This window comes from Macaca nemestrina, chromosome 7 (assembly GCF_043159975.1).
Source record: "Macaca nemestrina isolate mMacNem1 chromosome 7, mMacNem.hap1, whole genome shotgun sequence".
NCBI lineage: Eukaryota > Metazoa > Chordata > Mammalia > Primates > Cercopithecidae > Macaca > Macaca nemestrina.
In genome coordinates this window covers 21,505,799-21,526,263 of record NC_092131.1, presented here as the reverse complement: position 1 = coordinate 21,526,263, position 20,465 = coordinate 21,505,799, and the positions used below count along the sequence as shown (strand labels likewise).

Genomic DNA, 20,465 nt, shown 5'->3' with positions numbered 1-20,465 from the left:
AGGATTATGATTTCAGGAAAGTGATAAACAGCAGGGATGGAATAAGGTCCTTTTTTGTTGTTGTTTCTCAAGGATTATTAGCTTGGTAAGAGGGAAAGCAAAAAAATAAAAATAAAAAAAAGCCGGGGGCAGGGGGCGGTGGTGGAAGAAAAACATGCCTGCAGATATTATAAAACAAGATAAAACTGTAGATTTGTTCTTTTCGTGAAAGGACATTGACTCTTTAAATAGTTTTCTATTGATTGCACTAGCTTAATTACTTACTTAAACAGTGAATGTTTTGTCAGCTCAATCAAATATTTTATTAGTATTGCTTAGTATTTAGATTCCAAATGTACCTTGTGATTTAGATTTACCACCATCATTATTGTGGTTATTGACTACCTGCTAATTTTTAGCACTAAAAAATACCTTCAACTTTAAAACAGAGATAAACTATATTTGGCCTTCATGAAATCCATTAATTTTCATTAAGGTTATCAAGAATTGGGTTCGAAAGCAATTAATTTTTTTGTTCGTATAAACTGTATTATTTTGAATAGGGTTTTGCTTTTGAATGAAACATCAGTCAGTATTCCTAATTCTATAGAAAGATACAAGGGTTATGTACTAAAGGTATGTATCTATACTTTCTTGTAAACATTCATTATATCACTTGACTCACAAATCTATCTTGGCATTATCTATTTACATATACAGAAAGTTAGTATCGTATATGGGCTGTGGCTTATTGTCCTATCAGAAACAAAAGAACTAGCAATAGAAGAGACCCAGATCAAGTTTGACAGAAAGACAAACACCATTCCCAACTGGCTTTACCATCTAGTAAGGGTTTGTCAATAAAAATATTTGGGTAGCAACAATTTTTCCAAATTCTTATTTGTCTAGACTTTCAGAAAAGGCCAGACAAAATACATAAGGGGGCATTTACCCCCTCCCTTAACTAATAATTTAAAATCAAAATCACATTTAAGGCTCAATGGAATTGTTTTTTGTGTGTTTGTTATGTTTTGTTTTTGAATTTCTCCCAGAAATCATCATGTTATTTAATAGTTACACAAATCATACCCAGGTCTGAAAGATTCAAAATAATGCAAAGTTTATCTGCTTGTTTCTGAGTGAGTCTGAGGTATCTTTCTTGTAAACTAGCATGCCATCACTAATAAATGCTTAGTTTTCACAGTTGACAATTGCTCATGAGATGGAAAATAAAAACATAATGAAAATCTTTATAAGCAACTTACAGAACCTGCAAAATGGCATTTTGTGAAGCCATCTTTTTGAGTAAAAATAACTTTCTTCATAATTACACAAATACAATTTTCATTCTGAAAGCTTTCTTGCTTTAACATTTTACTAAATTATAATTAATTGATTTAAATCTTGCCTTAATGAAAGAATCCAAGCAGATAAGATTAATTTCTTAGTCTCTAACTGCATAACATACCCGAGAGGCTATTCTAAAATGCTCAGCAATTCAGACCCCTATCGATTATAATTTATATAAATTATCTGTTTCTCTCCAAAACTACTGAGGAAGTACAACTGATACACAAATCAGTGGGCTGTTGGAAACATACAGAACATACTCTCTCCACGTGGGTTATTATAAAAGTTGATTTAATTATTTCTTTTAGAAGTTTAATATGCAAAAAGCTAACTTACAGAAATATTCAGACCATTGCCAGATGGCTATGAAAATTGTTTTTCATTAACTTGGACTGTTTAAATTTTCCAGGTCCATGAATCCATAGACAGTTTAATCATAGTCAAGAGGGAATTGTAAGGGAATTGTAACTCTGGAAAACTAAGCAGAACCCTGTAGCCAGAACTATAATGATAATTATAATGAAATAAGACCACATGATCAGGAGTTAGCCAACAGGAAGGTAATTCTAGACATTCAGTTTGACACAAAAGCTGCATCAAAGGCAGGCCTTGCAGAAAATTCCTGGATGATTTTTTGAAAAAATAGGAAGAAGAATCTACTGTCTTTCGCAGAGAAAGAGGTACATGCTGTCATCTTTGGGTTATTCATGCCATTGAGTTAGAATGATGGTTTCGAATTTTATTTTCACTTACCCAATCAAAGGAACTATTATCGAATACTTTTCATTGTGCAATGTTTGGATGTAAAGTCATGCAACTGATTTTGAAAGCAGTCTGCCAGATGAATGACTCTTTCATCTGCATCTTCACAGAAGGCTTCAGGGAATGCCCTTTAATTCTGAAAATTCTCAAGCTCTTTAGGAAGCCTTGTTTTCTTCTTCTTCTTTTTTTCAAAATATCTTAAGAATCAGTTCCTAAACAATGTAAAAACTATCTTATTACTTCAGACGTACACATCTTAAAAGCATTATGACTGAATTCTGTGGGTTGATGACCTAGTTGAGGGTTTATGATTAACGTGAAATAGAGAAATGTTATAGCTTAGTAACAATTGCAAATTAGTGTATTATAAGTGCCCCCCCCAAATATGATTAAACTGTGAAGTGCTCTAGTGTCCCATGTAGAGAATATGTTTGATGATACTGCTTAGGAACGATCATGATACTCGTGTTTGTGCAAAAATTAAGAATCCATTTTCACAACACACTCTAAGCACAGAATGAATCTTCCCAACAAGAAAATATTAAAGAGATCTGACACTTGCCCTACATCTCCAAATACTAATCCCACAGATAGATTAGAGTTGCTAAACCATTTTAGTTGAAAATGAAGATGAAGTCAAGTTAGAGTCATTTTAATAACCATCTAAATAATGACAGAAGATTGCAGACTTTAGAGGGAAACAAAGCTTTGTGTATTAGTTCATTTTTACACTATTATGAAGAACTGTCCTATACTGGGTAATTTATGAAGAAAAGAAGTTTGACTCATAGTTCTTAACAGGAAACATGGCTTAACAGGAAGCATGGCTAAGAGGCCTCAGAAAACTTATAATCATGGCACTAGGTGAAGGGAAAGTAAGCATGTCTTACTATGAAAAAGCAAGAGTCAGAGAAAAAGACCAAGGCGGGAACTGTCACACACTTTTAAAGAATCAGCTCTCATGAGAACTCACTCACTATCGAAAAAACAACATGGAGAAACCGCCCACATAATCCAATCACCTCCCACCAGCCCCTTCCCCAACATGTGGGAATTACAACTGGGTATGATATTTGGGTAGGGTCACAGAATCTAATCATATCACTTTCTTTGAACAATTAATGAATAGTATCTATCAATACATGCATCTTATATACTGAGTAAGTGCAGAGGCAAAGACTGGGCACTGAAGCCCGAGAAACACATCTTGTCTCAGATATATTGTGGGATGTACAGAAGTTTCAGTTTGCAACCACTGACCAAAATTTTACCTAATGCTCAGTAAAAAGGACTTCAAGTCTGATAATAGAAGCTTTTTTGTCCCTCCACATTCTTATATATGAACATAATAATAACAATTCTCATTATAGAATGTGGATTCAGTAATTCTCAATAAATGATTTCATCCTCGTTATGAACATCTTCACTCATTATTATAAAGATAACACAACTGAGAGTAGACCACTTTGTTATCACACTCAAATTTATGAGAACTGAGGTATAGCATCCTAGTCACTTTTTCTTATAATCTTCTGACAGAAGGAGACCTGTTTCAGCTAACAGTTGGACTGTAATATTTGTAAGCTTAAAGTCAAAGGAAACTCAACAATGGATTAACTAGGGCCAATGACAGTATGTTAACTCTCTGCATATATTTTTGTTTGTTCTTTCCTTAAAGAGATTAAAATATATACTTTACATCATTTTCAATCATAAATATACTTAAGTCCCAAAATAATTTGCTAGAAATTAGAAGGAAATTATCTCTAATAGTGATTTTATATCAAGAATTGAGTAAAGGCTTGAGATAACCAAAAATAATTGCCACCCTTTCTCAATTTCATTAGTCCATGGACAGTAGGGGATTAATTTACAAATGACACTTCTAAAACTATTTCTACATATGCAAAACTAGTAAACAGCTGAATTTCATACCATGCTACACCAATCTTCGTGAGTTTTTTTTCTATTCCTTCATAAAGACTTAGTAGCTTTATGTTCTATACCTAGTAGGGACTTTGCTTCAGAAAGAATATACTTTTGAAAGAATAACAGTGAAAATAGGTAATATTTATTAAACATTTCCTAATGCTATTTTAATTGTACTGTAGATGATACTTCATTTAATATTCATAGTCATAAGGTAAGATTACCTCTTTTATGATTCCCATTTATTCAGAGAAAGAAATCTTTTTAAGAGATTATGCGACTTGTCCAAGGTCAACAGAATTAAAGCCAGAACCTTTACAATCTACACCATGGTGCCACTGCTTTAAACATTGCGACAAATACCAACTTGTATTTCAACTAGCTTTATTTCTGTTTCTTGTTTAAGGTAAAATCTTGCTTAAGATACTATCTCTCCAAAGGAAGGACCTTGTATAAGGCCAGACTGTCATCTCTCAAAAGGGACGACAATACTGTGCTTCTTTGCAGACTAAGTCTAACTTGACAGCTCCTGGTTTTACTGGTCAGTGAATAAGTTTTTTAAAAAATGGTTGCATGAATCAATGAATAATTCTTAAAAATAATTAAATCACCTTTAAGTCAAGCCAAAATTGACTGTAATTTTCACCTTTTTTAAAGTAGTTTTTTTATGGTTTTAAATCTCTAGCATAAACAGAAAGCTCATATTTTTATTTTGAAAATACTAGAATGATCTCAAGTTAAATGTTACAATGTGACTTTGGAATGATTGATTTTGACTTGATTAATGTTTGGAGTCTTTCCACAGAGACAACTCACAGGCTATAAAGTGTTTAATATGTCCCTGGTTTCAGAAGGCACTAGGGAAGGAGGTACCTATGGACCAATTAGCAGGTGGGCACTTCAAGTGTAATTCTAGTTATTTATATGAACTGTGAAGGTCTTTAATATCCTCTTTGAACTTTTGATGCAGAAAACAAGAGTTATCTACTTGTATTTAGTTCAAACCAATTTATTTAGAACAAAAACAAGGTACATTCATGGATGAATCTTCTATTTGTGTTTTGCATTCTTAGCAAAAACATAGAAAACATGAACCTCTGTTTATGAAATTATAAACTATAAGAAGCTGTATTCCACACTAAGCAAACATAGACATTTGTTCCCCAAAATGGAAGGGATGGTTTGATCCTTCATAGTTGAAAAATATTTCTTACCTCTTAGGACCATTATGTTTCGTGACTTAAAAGTAATACATGTAGTAATTCTACATATGTATGGGGCAAATGTTATGTTCTGATACATGTATGTATTGTGTAATGATTAAATCAGGGTATTTAACATGTTCATGACCTTATATATTTTTTCAATTTTTCCACATATAAATGAGATCATGCACTATTTGTCTCTCCATGCCTGGCTTATTTCATTTAACATGATGTCATCCAGATTCATCTGGGCTGCCACAAATGACAGAATAACATTCTTTTTTATGGCTGTGGTGTTTCCTTGTGTATATGTACTAGTTTTCTTTGTCCAATCTGTTGATGAACACTAAGTTGATTCCATATTTTGGCTATTGTTAATAGTGCTGCAATAAGCATGGGAGTGCAGATCTCCCTTCAACATGCTGATTACATTTCCTTTGAATAAATATTCAGTAGTGGGATTTCTAGATCTTATAGTAGTTTTATTTTTAATATTTTGAGGAATCTGTATACTGTTTCTCATAATAGCTATACTAGTTTATGTTCACACAAACCGTGTACAAGAGTTTCCCTTTTTAAATTTGCTTACCAGCATTTGGTATTTGTCTTTTTGATAATAGCCATTAGAATTGGAATGAAGTGATATCTTATTGTGGTTTTAATTTGCATTTCTATGATGTTACAAATGTCAAGCAATTTTATATATCCTTATTTACCATTTGTATAGCTTATTTGGAGAAATGTCTATGTAGGTATTATGCCCATTTAATTTTTTTTAAATTTTTTCATTTTTTGTGAGTACATAATGGGTTTAAATAGTGATTGGGTACTTAAGATATTTTGATACAGGCTTGCAATGTGTAATAATCACATCAGAGTAAATGGGATATCCATCACCTCAAGTATTTATTCCTCTGTTATAAATAATTCAATTATACTCAGTTATTTTAAACTGTACACTTATCAACATGCTAAATACCCTGATTTAATCATTACACAATACATACATGTATCAGAACATAACATTGTGCCCCATACATATGTAGAATTATTACATGTATTTTTTATTATTATTATTGGCTATAGTCACCCTGTCATGTTATCAAATGCTAGGTCTTATTGAGTCTTTCTATTTTCTGTACCCATTAACCATCCCTACTTCCCCTCCAACCCTACCCTCACTACCCTTTCCAGTCTCTGGTAACTCTCCTTCTATTCTCTATATCTATGCCCATGTTTTAATTAGGTTATTTGTTTTTTGTTTTTTGTTTTTTTTTTTTTTTTTTTTGCTATTCAGTTGTTAGAGTTCCTCATTTATTCTGGATATTAATCCCTTTTTAGACATATGGTTTGCAACTAAGTTCTCTCATTCCTCTAGTGCCTTTATAGTTTTGGGTTTTACATTTATGTCTTTAATTCATTTAAATTGATTTTTTGTATGCGGTGAGAAATAGGAGTCTAGTTTCATTATTCTGCATGTGGATATCCAGTCTTCCCAACAACATTTATAGAAGAAACTATCCTTTCCCTAATAGTTGTTCTTGGTGCTTTTGTCTAAAATGTATGCTGTAAAATTGTGAATTTATTTCTCTATTCTCTTTTCTGTTCCAGTAATTTATGTGCCTGTTTTTATGTTTTTATTATGCTGTTTTGGTACATACTTTGTAATATAAAGTCATACAGTGTAATGTCTCCCGTTTTGTTCTTTTTTCTCTGAATCTCTTTGGCTACAACAAGACTTCGTAATTTCATACAAATTTTAGAATTGTTTTCCTAATTATCTGAAGAATGTCATTGGTATTTTGATAGAAATATCTTTAATCATTGTCATCGTAAAGATTTTTCATCTTCACGGTTAAATTTATTCCTAAGGAATTTTTTTTTTTTTTTTTGTAGCTATTGCAAATGGGATTGCTTTCTTGGTTATTATTCTGAGTTAGCTATTGACGTAGAAATACTAGTTACTTTTGTATGTTGATTATGTTTTCTGCAACTTTCCTGAATGTGTATATTTATTCTGACAGCTTTTTGTTGTTGTTGTTGTTGGAGCCTTCAATTCTTTCTATACATAAGATCATTTCATTTTCAAAAAGAGACAATTTGACTTTCTCCTTTCCAATTCACATGCTCTTTATTTCTTACTCTTGCTTAATTTTTCTGGATAGAAATTCCAATACTATGTTGAATAAAAGTGATGAAAATGGGCAACTTTGTCTTGTTCCGGATCTAAGAGGGATCACTTTCAACTTCTATATTATGTTGATGATGAAGAACAGTCCTTCTATACTTAATTTGTTGAGAGTTTTTAACATAATGGAATGTTGAATTTTATCAAATGTTTTGTTCTGTACTACTGAAATAATCATATACTTTGTTAAAATTTTAGAAACTTTTAGTTTAAGTTTTGGGATACATGTTCAGGTTTCTTAAACAGGTAAACATATGTCATGGGGGTTTGTTGTACAGATTATTTCATCATCCAGTTATTAAGCCTTGTATCTATTAGTTATTTTTCCTGATTCTCTTCCTCCTCCCAACCTCCACCTTTTGGTAGGCCCCAGTGTGTGTTGTTCCCCTTTATGTGTCCATGTGTTCTCATCATTTACATCCCACTTAATAGTGACAATATGCAGTATTTGGTTTTCTGTTCCTGTGTTAGTTTGCTAGGGATAGTGGCCTCCTGCTCCTCCAAAGGATCTCTTTGTTTCCTATGGCTGCATAGTATTCTGTGGTGTATATGTACCATATTTTCTTTATCCAGTCTATCATTAATTGGCACTTAGATTGATTGCATGTCTTTGCTATAATAAATATTGTTGGAATGAACATACATGCATGTATATTTATAACATAATTATTTATATTCTTTTGGGAATATACCCAGTAATGGGATTGCTGGGTCAAATGGTATTTCTGCCTCTAGGTCTTTGAGGAATTGACACACTGCCTTCCACAATGGTTGAGCTAATTTATACTCTGACCAACAGTGTAAAATGGTTCCTTTTTCTCCACAACCACAGCAGCATCTGTTGTTTTTGACTTTTTAATAATTGTCATTCTGACTGGGGTGAGATAACATCTCATTGCGGTTTTGATTTGCTTTCTCTAATGATCAGTAATGTTGAGCTTTTCCTTTTGATTGGTGGCTGCATGTATGTCTTCTTTTGAGAAGTGTCCATTCATGTCCTTAGCCTACTTTTTAATGGGGTTATTTTTTCCTGTAAATTTATTTAAGTACTTTATAGATGCTGGATATTAGACCTCTTCAGATGCATAGTTTGCAAAATTGTCTTTGAATCCTAAAGATTGTCTGTTCACTCTCTTGATAGTTTATTTTGTTCTGCAGAAGCTCTTTAGTTTAATTAGATCCCATTTGTCAATTTTTGCTTTTGTTACAATTGTTTTTGGTGTCTTCATCATAAAATCTTTACCCATGTCTATGTCCTGCATGGTATTACCTAGGTTTTTGTCTTGGGTTTTTATAGTTTGGGGTTTTATATTTAAGTCTTTAATCTTCAGTTAATTTTTGTATATGATGTAAGAAAGGGGTTCAGTTTCAATTTTCTGCATATGGCTAGCCAGTTAACCCAGCACCATTTATTGAATAGGGATCCTTTCTCCATTGCTTGTATTTGTCAGGTTTCTCAAAAATCAGATAGTTGTAGGTGTCTGGGCTTATTTCTGTGTTCTCTATTCTGTTCTATCAATCTATGTGTCTGTTCTTGTATGAGTACCATATTGTTTTGGTTACTGTAGCCCTGTAGTATAGTTTGAAGTTGGGTAGAAAGATGTCTCTAGCTTTGTTATTTTTGCTCAGGACTGCCTTGGCTATTCAGGCTCTTTTTTCGTTTCATACAAATTTTAAAATAGTTCTTTCTAATTCTCTGAATAATGTCATTGTTAGTTTAATAGGAATAGCATTGAATCTATAAGTTGCTTTGGGCAATATGGCCATTTTAACCATATTTATTTTTTCTATTCATGAGCATGGAATAGCTTATCCACCAAGATCAAGTAGGCTTAATCCTCAGAATGCAAAGTTGGTTCAACATATGCAAATCAATAAATGTGATTCATCACATAAACAGAGCTAAAGACAAAAAAATACATGATCATCTCAATAGAAGCAAAAAAGGCTTTTAATAAAATTCAACATTCCCTCACATTAAAAACTCTCCATAATCTAGGTGTTGAAGAAACGTCTCAAAATAATATAAGCCATATTATTAAAAACTCACAGGCAACATCATACTGAATGAGCAAAAGTTGGAAGCAGAAAACCAGTACAAGACAAGAAGGTCCTCTCTCATCACTCCTATTCAATGTAGTATTGGAAGTTCTGGCCAGGGCAATGAGGCAAAAGAGAGAAATAAATGGCATTTAAATAGGGAGTTAGGACATTAAACTATCCCTATTTGCAGACCACATGATCTCATATCTAGAAAACGCCATTGTCTCAGCTTCAAAGCTTCTTAAGCTGATAAGCAACTTTAGCAAATCTCGGAATACAGCAGCAATGTGCAAAATTTGCTAACATTTCTGTACACCAACAACACTTAAAATCTCAGAATACAGCAGCAATGTGCAAAATTTGCTAACATTTCTGTACACCAACAACACTTAAGCTAAGAACCAAATCACAAAGGAACTCCCATTCAAAATTGCCACAGAAAGAGTATAATACCCAGGAATACAGCGAACAAGGAAGGTGAAAGATCTCTATAAGGAGAACTACATACCTCTACTCAAAGAAATCAGAGATGGCATAATCATATACTTTTTGCTCTTGATTCTGTTAGTGCATCATATTTATTGATATGCATATGTTGAACCATTGATATGGCTTACCTGTGTCACCACCCAAATCTCATCTTGAACTGTAGCTCCCATAATTCTCACATGTGATGGGAGGTACCCAGTGGGAGGTAATCGAATCATGGGGATGGGTTTTTGCCATGCTGTTCTCATAATAGTGAATAAGTCTCACAAGATCAGATGGTTTTATAAAGGGGAGTTCCCCTGCACACGGTCTCTTGCCTGATGCTATGTAAGACGTCCCTTTGCTCTTCCTTCATCTTCCGCCATAATTGCCAGGCTTCCCCAGCCATGTGGTTCTGTGAGTTCATTAAACCTCTTTCCTTTACAAATTACCCAGTCTCAGATATGTCTTTAACAGCAGCATGAAAACAGACTAATACAGCCATCCTTGTATCCGTGGGATAAATTCCACTTGATCACAATGAATGATCTTTTAAATTTGCTTTTGTATTCAGTCTGCGAGTATTTTGTTGAGGAATTTTGCCTCTATTTTCATCAGATATATTGGCCTATTTTTGTTGTTGCTGTTGTTCTGTCCGTGGTTGGTTTTGATATCAGGGTAATGCTGGTCTCATATCATGAGTCTGAAGAATTATCTACTCCTCAATTTTTTGGAATAGTTTGAAAAGAGTTGTTATTAATTCTTTTTTAAATGTTTAGTAGAACTCATAAATATATTAGGTCCCGTGCTTTTCTTTGATGGGAGATGTTTTTTATTACTGATTAAATCTTGTTGCTCATTATAGTTCTGTTTGGGTTCTTAGTTTGTTAATGATTCTGTTTTGGTAGGTAGAATATGTTCAGGAATTTATCTCTCTCTTCTAGGTTTTCTAATTTGCTGGCTAATAGTTATTCATAATAGTCTCCAGTGATCCTGTATTTCTATAATATTTATTTTAATGTCTCCTTTATCAACTCTGATTTATTTTATTTGAGTCTTTCCTCTTTTTTTAATCTGGCTAAAAGTTTGTCTTTTTTTTTTTTAATCTTTTCAACATACCAACTCTTCATGTTGTTTACCTTTGTATTGTTTTGATTTTCTATTTTATTTATTTCTGCTCTGATATTTCTACTGATCTTGGATTTAGTTTGTTCTTGCATTTTGCTTCTTTGAGATATAGTTTTAGTTGGTTTATTGAGATCTTTGTGCTTTTTGGAAGTAGGTGTTTATTGCTATACACTTCTTTCTTAGAATTGCTGTTGTTGTATCCCACAGGTTTTGGTATGTTGTGTTTAAAGTTTCATTTGTTTCAAGAAAATTTTTAAATTTTCTTTTAAATTTCTTCATTGACTTGTTGTTGCTGTTTTTTCTTTCCAGAATAAGCTGTTTAATTTACATGTATGTTTATAGCTTCCAAAGTTCCTTCTATTATTTATTTCTAGTCTTATTCCACTATGGTCAAAAAGTCAGAAAAAATACTTGAGATAATTTTTTTACATTTGTTGAGAGTTTCTGTGGCCTACACATGATCTATTCTTGATAAACTTCCATGTGGTGTTGTGAAAAATGGGTATTCTGTAGCTATTAGGTAGAATGTTCTGTAAATCTCTACTTGGCCTACAACATGATCTATTCTTGATAAAGTTCCATGTCCTGTTACGAAAAATTGGTATTCTGTAGCTATTAAATAGATTTGTCTGTAAATCTCTACCAGATACATTTGGTCTAGGGTGCAGTTAAAATCCAATGTTTCTTTGTTAATTTTCTCTCTGAATGATCTTTCCATTGTTGAAAGTAGGGTGTTAAAATCTCCTACTATTATTCTATTGCAGTCTTTCTATCCCATTAGATCTAACAACATTTACATTGTATATTCACTGTGCTGTGTTCAGATATATTTATATTTCTTTTATTCTCTTGTTCCTTTGACCCTTTTATTATTGCATAATGACCTCTATTATCTCTTTATAGTTTTTAATTAAAGCCTATTTTACTGGATGTAAACATAGATACTCTTGCTCTCTTTTGGTTTTCATTTACATGGATTCATAATTTTCATCCACTCACTTTCAGTCTGTGTGTCTTTACCGGTGAAGTGATTACTTGTAGGCAGCATATAGTTGATTATTGTTGTTATTGTTTTATGAATTCAGCTACTCTGTATCTTTTATTTGGAGAATTTGCTCCATTTACATTCAAGGTTGTTTTTGATAGGTAAGAATTTATTCCTTCCATGTTGTTGTTTTCTGCTTGTTTTGTTTTATATATTCTTTGTTCCTCTCTTATTTTTTGCCTTTTGTGGTTTGGTGATTCTTTTGTAGTGATAAGCTTTGATAACTTTGTCTTTCTCATTTGTGTATCTGCCTTAAGTTTTCTCTTCATTGTTACTATGGCCTCACACAAAAATATTGTAGATAAAATAGACTCTTTAAGACAATGCTAAATTAAGTTTTGTTATACATATTATATATTATTTGCTATATATATTTGTTATATATATTATACATGTACATATATGTATATATTCTACACTTTTAACTTCCCCTCCCAATTTATAAATTGTTTCTTTATTTATATATTTTTATATTGTTTTTTAACAACTTATTGTGAATAGTTATCCCTGACCATTTGACTTTTAACCTTCAAAAATATAGCAAACATACTTGAATGTTTATATAATAACCATTATAGTAACAAAGTATTTTGAATTTCTAATGAATTTTCCTCTACCAGTGAGACTATCTTTTCATGTGTTTTATTGATAGTAATGATTGCCCTTTTGCTTCCAGTTGAAGCACTCCCTAAACATCTCTTGTAAGGTTGGTCTGTTGGTGATAATTTCCTCAGCTTTTTCTTTTCTAAAAGAGACTTTCTTTCTCCGTCTTTTCTCAAGGACCATTTTGCTGGATATAATATTGCAGGATGACAGGCTGTTTTTTTCCCCTTCAGCACTTTCAATATATCATCCCACTCTTTAGTAGCCTGAAAGGTTTCTGCTGGGAGATCTGCTTATAGTCTAATGGGGATTCTCTATATGTGACCTGCCACTTTTTTTCTTGCTGCTTAGCGTTCTCTCTTTGGCTTTGACTTCTGATACTTTGATTATAATGTTTCTTGAGAAGACTTCTCTGGATTAAATCTCGTTGGTGTTCTTTAAGCTTCATGGATTTGAATTACCATATATCTTCCAAGACTTCAGAAGTTTTCAGCTATTATTTTCTTAAATTAACTTTTGTGCCCTCATCTATCTCTTCTGTCCTGGAATTTTAATGATGTGGAGATTTCTTTGCTTAATGGTAATCCACAAGTCCTGTAGGTTTTCTTCCATTTTTTAAATCCTTTTCTTTTTTATTTCCTCCTGAGTGGGTAATTTTTTTCTTCTGAGTGTTTTCTTCTGACACAAAAGACCAGTCTTCAGTTTCAGAAATTTTTCTTCTGCTTGATCTAATTTGCTGTTGAAACTCTTGATTATATTTTTTAAAAATTTTATTCATTTAATTCTTTAGGTACAAGATTTATGTTTGGCTCTTTTCATCTCTTTCTGTGTGATATTTTTTTCCTGATTTCATTGAATTGTCTGTCTTTTCTTATATCTTAGTGAGTTTTCTTTGAATTATTATTTTCACTTTCTTTTCAGGGAGCTTGTAAATTTTCTTTATTCAGGGTCAGTTACGAATAATTACTGTGTTTCTTTGGTGATGACTTGTTTCCTTGCTTTTTTATGTTTCTTGTATCCTTGCATTCATATCTGTGCATCTGGTATTATGGTTTTCTTTCTAATTTTGTGAAGTGGTTTTTGTAGAGAAAGACTTTTACCTATAGATGTGTCCCATGGTGTTGGTTAGGTAGTGTGCTTTGGTTTTGGTTCAAAGTAGACATAGTAGTGTAGTCTCTAAGAAGTTTCTTCAGCTGTAGTCAATATCAGCAATGCCTGAGATCGCCTCAGTGGCCTAGGCTGCTGGAATTTGTGTAGCTGTTCCAGCATCTTGGGTGGGGTTCCTGAGGTGAGAGGATGGTGAGCTGTTTTATGTGCCAAAGAAGTGCCAATTTGGGTTCAGCTTTTCCATGGGAAGAGACCAACTGTCCAACTGTTCCTTGTGAGATAAGCCAACACATGGACTCAGACACAAGGATCATGGCTGTTTCGCTGGATTTAGGCTCCAATTGCACAGTCAGGGTGCTGCAGCCATTGGAATGGGATAGATGAAGTGCTTCCTAAGCAGTTTTCTCCCAGGGATAGGGCTCTGTAGCAGTTGAGCTGGGGAATTGTGCACTGTCATATATGAGTATGGTATAAGGGTGACAGAGCCTCAGTGATTGGGAGAGGAGCAGTGGCTACTGGCCCCTGGAGCAGATCACACTTTAACAGTGACTCTGGTCACAACACAACACCATGCAGCAGCAGCAGTTTGGGTCACAGGGGGAGGGGCATAATGTGGCCCTTCTCAAGAGCAGCATAACTACGTGAACGGTTGGTAGCCCCCTAGACTGGCCTCAGGACCTGTAAAAAACTGTAGGATTCTCCAGAAGCAAAGATTGCAGATGCCCATGGTGTCAATAGGGGACTCTGGTGGCTTTTGATTGCCTTTTCCCTGTAAGGAGATGTCTTTCCTAGTTTCAAGCTGATCCTGGCTGGTGAGATGGGGTGGCAGGAACAGAGTATTTTGTTTTCTTCTCTCTTGGCCATCCTGAGTCTCTGTGTTCCATGGGGTCTGTGCCACTCCCTTTCTGTACTTTAGCACTTTCCTTCAGACCCTGTAGTCAAAATGTAGTTGTTTGTTGTTTTTGTCCCTTTTTTGTGAGAGAATGAGCCATGGGTGCCTCTAGTTAGCCATCTTGCTGACATCACCTCCTCACTCAAGATTAATGACCTTTAATGTCTACGTAATATATTTTTTCTCCTTAAAAAGACAAAAAAATAGCAATCTTTAAAGAATGTAATATTCGCACAGCACCTGAATCACCTTGAAATATTATGTAAATACAAAAATCACTCACAAAGTAGTCAATATATGTAAATGACTCCATTAAAAAAGATGGCTTGGGGCCAGGCACAGTGGCTCACGCCTGTAATCCCAGCACTTTAGGAGGCTGAGGAGGGCGGATCATCTGAGGTCAGGAGTTCAAAATCAGCCTGGCCAACAATGGTGAAACCCTGTCTGTACAAAAATACAAAAATTAGCCGGGCATGATGGTGGGCACCTGTAATCCTAGTCACTTGGGAGACTGAGGCAAAAGAATTGCTTGAACCCCAGGAGGCAGAGATTGCAGTGAGCTGAGATCCCACCATTGCACTTCAGCCTGGGCGACAGAGCGAGACTCCGTCTCAAAAGTAAAAAACAAATAAACAAAACAACAACAACAACAAACAAACGAAACCCAGCTTGAATTAGGTACAAGAGAGACTAAGTTAATTTATCCTATTCTTTATTTTTATTATTACTATTATTATTTTTTAAGCCAGGGCCTGGTTCTGTTTCCCAGGTTGGTGTACAATGGCATGAACTTGGCTCACTGCAACTTCAGCTTCCTGAGCTCAAATTATCCTCCTACCTAAGCCTCTCCAGTAGCTGGGACTACAGGCATGCACCACCAGGTACTGCTAATTTGTTTTTTATCCTTTGGTAGAAACGGAGTGTTGCCATGTTGCCCAGGCTGGTCTCGAATTCCGAGGCTCAAGCTATTCTACTGCCTCGGCCTCCCAAAGTGCTAGGATTAGAGGTATGGACCACTACACCCAGCAATTTACTCTATTTATTTAGAAATACCAAGCACTAATAAACCTAGAGAGAAGTTTACAGTTTTAGTTGTTTTCAAATAACAAAAAAAAAACTTTTTCTGTTTTTGAATAGATGATAATAAAAATCCACATGCAGAAGCAATATTGACTCTGTTGTGAGACAAATTTTCAAAGATGTTCTTTCTCATAAAATGATACAGGTTTTGGAATGATGTAGCACATCACTCAGCAGGGGCTGGGACCGAGCAGTCACCAAATATCAGTCTTGATAATGACAGTCCAAGCCATTTACTTGAAATTCTTCCTGTTTATCCTTAAGGTCAACAATTGTCCTACACCTCTAGGAGTTCGGACTCATTTGCGAGTTACAGTGATGAGAAACATTTGTCACAGTTCAGAAATTGCTTCCTGAAGGCACACTGAAAGGCATAATAGGTTAGACCAAGCACTCAGAAGTTTGAATACTTATCTGCACTCCAGCACTTTATTCAAAAACAATCTAAATGGCTTTTGATATAATATTCTGACACTTTTCATTTAGATCTTGTTTGAAAGAGCAAGGGCAGAGGCAATCAAAAATAAAATAAAAATATGGGGTAGGAAGAGTAGATATTGAAGTTTTATGAGCATAAAAGATTCAAATTAAATTTGTGTTGAAGGTCTAAAGAGTACCTTGATGAAAACTCAAGGTAGTTATGACTATGGTAAAGCCATTTATTATGTCTACCGGAAAGTGTACACAGGATAAGGTAAGCTAAGGTTGTTGTCTACACAGGCTGTCCTATTTCTCAAGTCTGTAACTAGCTGAGGTGCCAGAGCTAGGGTACTTTTATCTTTCTTTTTTAATTTTGTGTTGGTAAATAAGTTCCTATTTTTACAAGTTGGATTAAAACAGAATAGAACACGAACAACAAAGACAAGCAAAAGCCCTCATCTTCATGACTGCAGTGCTCCTGATATTGCTGATGCTGACCCTCTGCTTATAGCGCAATCTTGGCCCTGGCTTTAATCGTGATGAGGGCATACCCAGCGTTGGGTTAAAGATAAAAAGCCTCAATATCCACGTTTTCCTCAAATACACCCTGTGGAAGTTTGGAAATCTTTAGAAGGGGTTTGGTAATTTGTTTTCTGGACTCCAATAATATTCTTTAAGTGCTAATGTTGCTCCAATAAAAAAACCTAGAGAGGGAAAATCACCCTCTGAAAAGGAAAAGTAATAGAAATCAGACCATACTCTATATATTGAAATATCATTGAGGCATCTAGCTTAAAAAGTAGTTTATTATATATCACTGAAAACTGTGAGAGAAATATTTTTCTTGTGTTTAAGCTGCAGTGGAGAAAAGACAGAGTACATGGGCAGGTATGTATTATATATGTTATATATGTATATATGTGTGTGTGTATAATTTATTTTATTTATTTTTGGTGCTGGTGAAAGCATTTTGTCTTTTCTCCTTGTTGCTATATTTTAGATGCCTAGAATAGTGTCTGGTACACAGCAGTGACCAATATTAATTGTATTAATGGAATTCATCACTTACTAATAAAAAAACAAAAGCTAGCATCTCAATATAAGTATTGAAAAATACCTCTTATTCTTACCAATCCTTTGATTTTCATTTTTCAGTTAAAAAGAATAACTTTTCAGTTAAAAATGAAAACCAAAGGATTAGTAAGAATAAGAGGTATTCAGCCTAGCTAGTAATTAAGGATTTTATATATATGAGATATGAGAAATCATTGACAACAATATTAATATAAATTTGATTAGAGTATGGTAAAATTGTTGCATAAAAGATAAATTCTGGAGAGCAAAAAAAGTTCATATTTAATCCCAATCTGCAGAATATGCATGCCTTTAACACATAAATTCTATTTCTAGTACCTTATTCTATGAAAAAATAAACAAGTGAAGAGGACATATATACACATGCAAGAATATATCTTCTAATAATATTCATTGTTAAAATAAATAGTCATAGATATCATCTGAATTTCCAATAAAGGGCTTTGAATATATAAAATATGAGTATGACAGTATACAAGATATACACTTATTGGCTGGGCATGGTGGCTTATGCTTGTAATCCCAGCACTTTGAGAGGCCAAGGCTGGTGGATCACCTGAGGTAAGGAGTTCAAGAGCAGCCTGACCAACATGTAGAAACCCCGTCTTTACTAAAAATACAAAATTAGCTGGGCGTAGTGGTACATGCCTGCAATCCCAGCTACTCGGGAGGCTAAGGCAGGAGAATCGCTTAAACCCGAGAGGCGGAGGTTGCAGTGAGCCAAGATTGTACCATTGCACTCCAGCCTGAGCAACAAGAGGGAAACTCTGTCTAAAAAAAAAAAAAAAAAAAAACAAGCAAACAACATTTATTGATGCAACTAGATGCTTGGTTTATCATTAAATCAAAAATAGACTTACAAAGCAATATATATTTATTTGTATAGCATGTGTGCAAAAAGATGAGTATTTCTAATAAAATATCAATAGAGTTTATATTTAAGGGATGGGCTAAAATTTGATTTCACCTTTATCTTTACATATTTAGTAAAATTTTTACAAGACTTCTGTACCACATTTATAATCTAAAAACCTTTTTATTTAAAAAAAAAGTACATCCTCATAGAGTCTTTTGAATGCCAAGTGCAGTGAAACTTACTATAAATAATCTAAAGAAAAACTATTTTTTAAAGTATGAAATGTAAAGATTTAGAAAAGGAGATTCAAAGGACAATAAATAACATGAATTTATTTTTAGTCCTTTTGAGTGACTCTGACCATGCACATAATTAATTTTCTGTTTTTTTTCTCTCCACAGTTGAATGGGTTTATTATAACAACTTATTTTTAATATATTTTTAATAAGATTATCCCATTCTTGTCCATTTTCTAGGCTGTTGCCCAGGAGAAAATGGACTGACAAGTTGATTTAAGTTTTCTTTTATACTTGGACATAATAGTAACTGCCTCTTATGAATTTTGTCACTCTGAACTCTCCAGAACTCTGGATGAATTAAACAAATTAAATTTCTGAATCTGTAAATATGAAAACATTGGTGGCTGTGATGGTTAATTTATATGTCTACTTGACTGGGTTAAGGGATGACCAGATATCCCGTAAAACATTACACTTGAGTGTGTTTGTGAGGGTATCTTCAGAAGAGGTTGCCACTTGAATCAGTAGACTGAATAAAGAAGATGTACCATTGGTTGTGCATCATCCAATATTTTGAGGACTCAAATAGAACAAGAGAAATAAGAGGGCAAATTCACTTTCTCTCTTTGAACTTGGACATCCATCTTCTCCTGTCTGCCAATGTTGGTGTTCCTGGTTCTCAGGCCCTTGGACTCAGACTGAATTATACCACGAGCTTTCCTGGGTTTCTAGCTTGCAGGTAGCAGGTTGTGGGACTTTTCTACCTCTGATTTATATAATAAGTGTCTTCATGTATTCATCCTATTTGCCTGTGTCTCTGGAGATCCCAGCCTTACTTCTCACATAGCCAGCTCATCTTCTTGCAAGTTATTGTTTCCTGTGGTATGAAAGGAAGTTTCAGTTTCAGTCATATTGGACAGAAAATAGCTTTTTAATGTATGTTATCTGTAGTGTGTATGGTATGAAAGACTCTTGCAATATGACTTGCCTGCCCCTCCATCTTTATCTTCCATAATTCCTAAATAAATTCTGCCTAGTCATACCAACAGGCTGAATTTCTCTGTTTCCTATTGAAATTACTCCTTCAGCATGACCTAAACTCTACCTTTTATTGTCCATCCATCTTTCTCTGGTCAGCCTTTTCTGACCACCTCTGCCAGGTCAGGATCTGCTTGTCTGTGCTCCCATAGTTCACTGTGCTTAACTTTATTGCCATATTGCACTGGTGTATGTTGGTTTCCTTATCTTTTTGCCTACTAGATTTTAAATCCCTAGAAGGCAGGACCTATCTATGTCTTTTATGGAACGTTCTGGGGAAATGATGGACACTAGCCACTCTATAAATATTAACACAGGAATAAATAATTGAAAGTAGCTGGGCTTGGTGGTGCATGCCTGTAATCCCAGCATCTAGGGAGGCTGAGGCAGGAGAATTGCTTGAACCTGGGAGGTGGAAGTTACAGTGAACTGAGATCGCGCCATTGCACTCCAGTCTGGACAACAAGAATGAAATTCCACCCCAGAAGAAAAAAAAAGTATATGTAAATGATAATACATAAAAGTAAAAAAAAAATCTTCCTCCAAGGATAAAACCATGTTGATATTCACAGTTACTCCATCTAATTCTGATTTGAAGACACAGTGCTATAATTATAATGAAAGATGATAATCAACATAATCCTTTAATGAATGAATGCAGCACTTTTTTATTTTAAATGTTTTAATTACTGTATTTTCCTATAATTATATTACAAAATGTTTTAAGCTATGGGAGAAAAAAATCAAATAAATTCTGAGCAGGTAACTAACATGTTATACTGCCATGGCCTTTCCATCTTCCTTGTGTTTTCTTATCTTGTTTCACTTCATTTACAGTAAATTTTTTTAGAGCCTACTATGTGTTAGGCAATATTGTATGACTTGTATAACTAAATGAACAAACATATAAACAATGTAATTTCAAACGTAACAAATAACAGAAGGAGTGATGGGGTATGACGAAGGTAAATGATATTTCTTATTTAGAATAGGTGATCAGGGAAAGTATATTTAAAGAAGGCATAAATTGTTGTCCTG

General features: G+C 34.0%; 1 long non-coding RNA gene across 3 annotated transcripts; it reads left to right on the top strand.

Annotated features, from left to right (window-relative positions):
• The first annotated feature begins 31 nt into the window (after nucleotides 1-31).
• On the top strand, nucleotides 32-18,752 carry LOC105467597 (uncharacterized). 3 transcript variants are annotated; one of them, XR_979000.3, is made up of 5 exons: nucleotides 32-85; nucleotides 4,427-4,561; nucleotides 4,826-4,889; nucleotides 15,469-15,580; nucleotides 18,627-18,752. It is a non-coding gene; the product is annotated as an uncharacterized lncRNA (long non-coding RNA). The 3 variants fall into 3 exon arrangements; XR_979002.3 differs by lacking the exon at nucleotides 18,627-18,752 and adding an exon at nucleotides 17,055-17,156; XR_979001.3 differs by lacking the exon at nucleotides 18,627-18,752 and adding an exon at nucleotides 17,061-17,077.
• The last annotated feature ends 1,713 nt before the right edge of the window (nucleotides 18,753-20,465 follow it).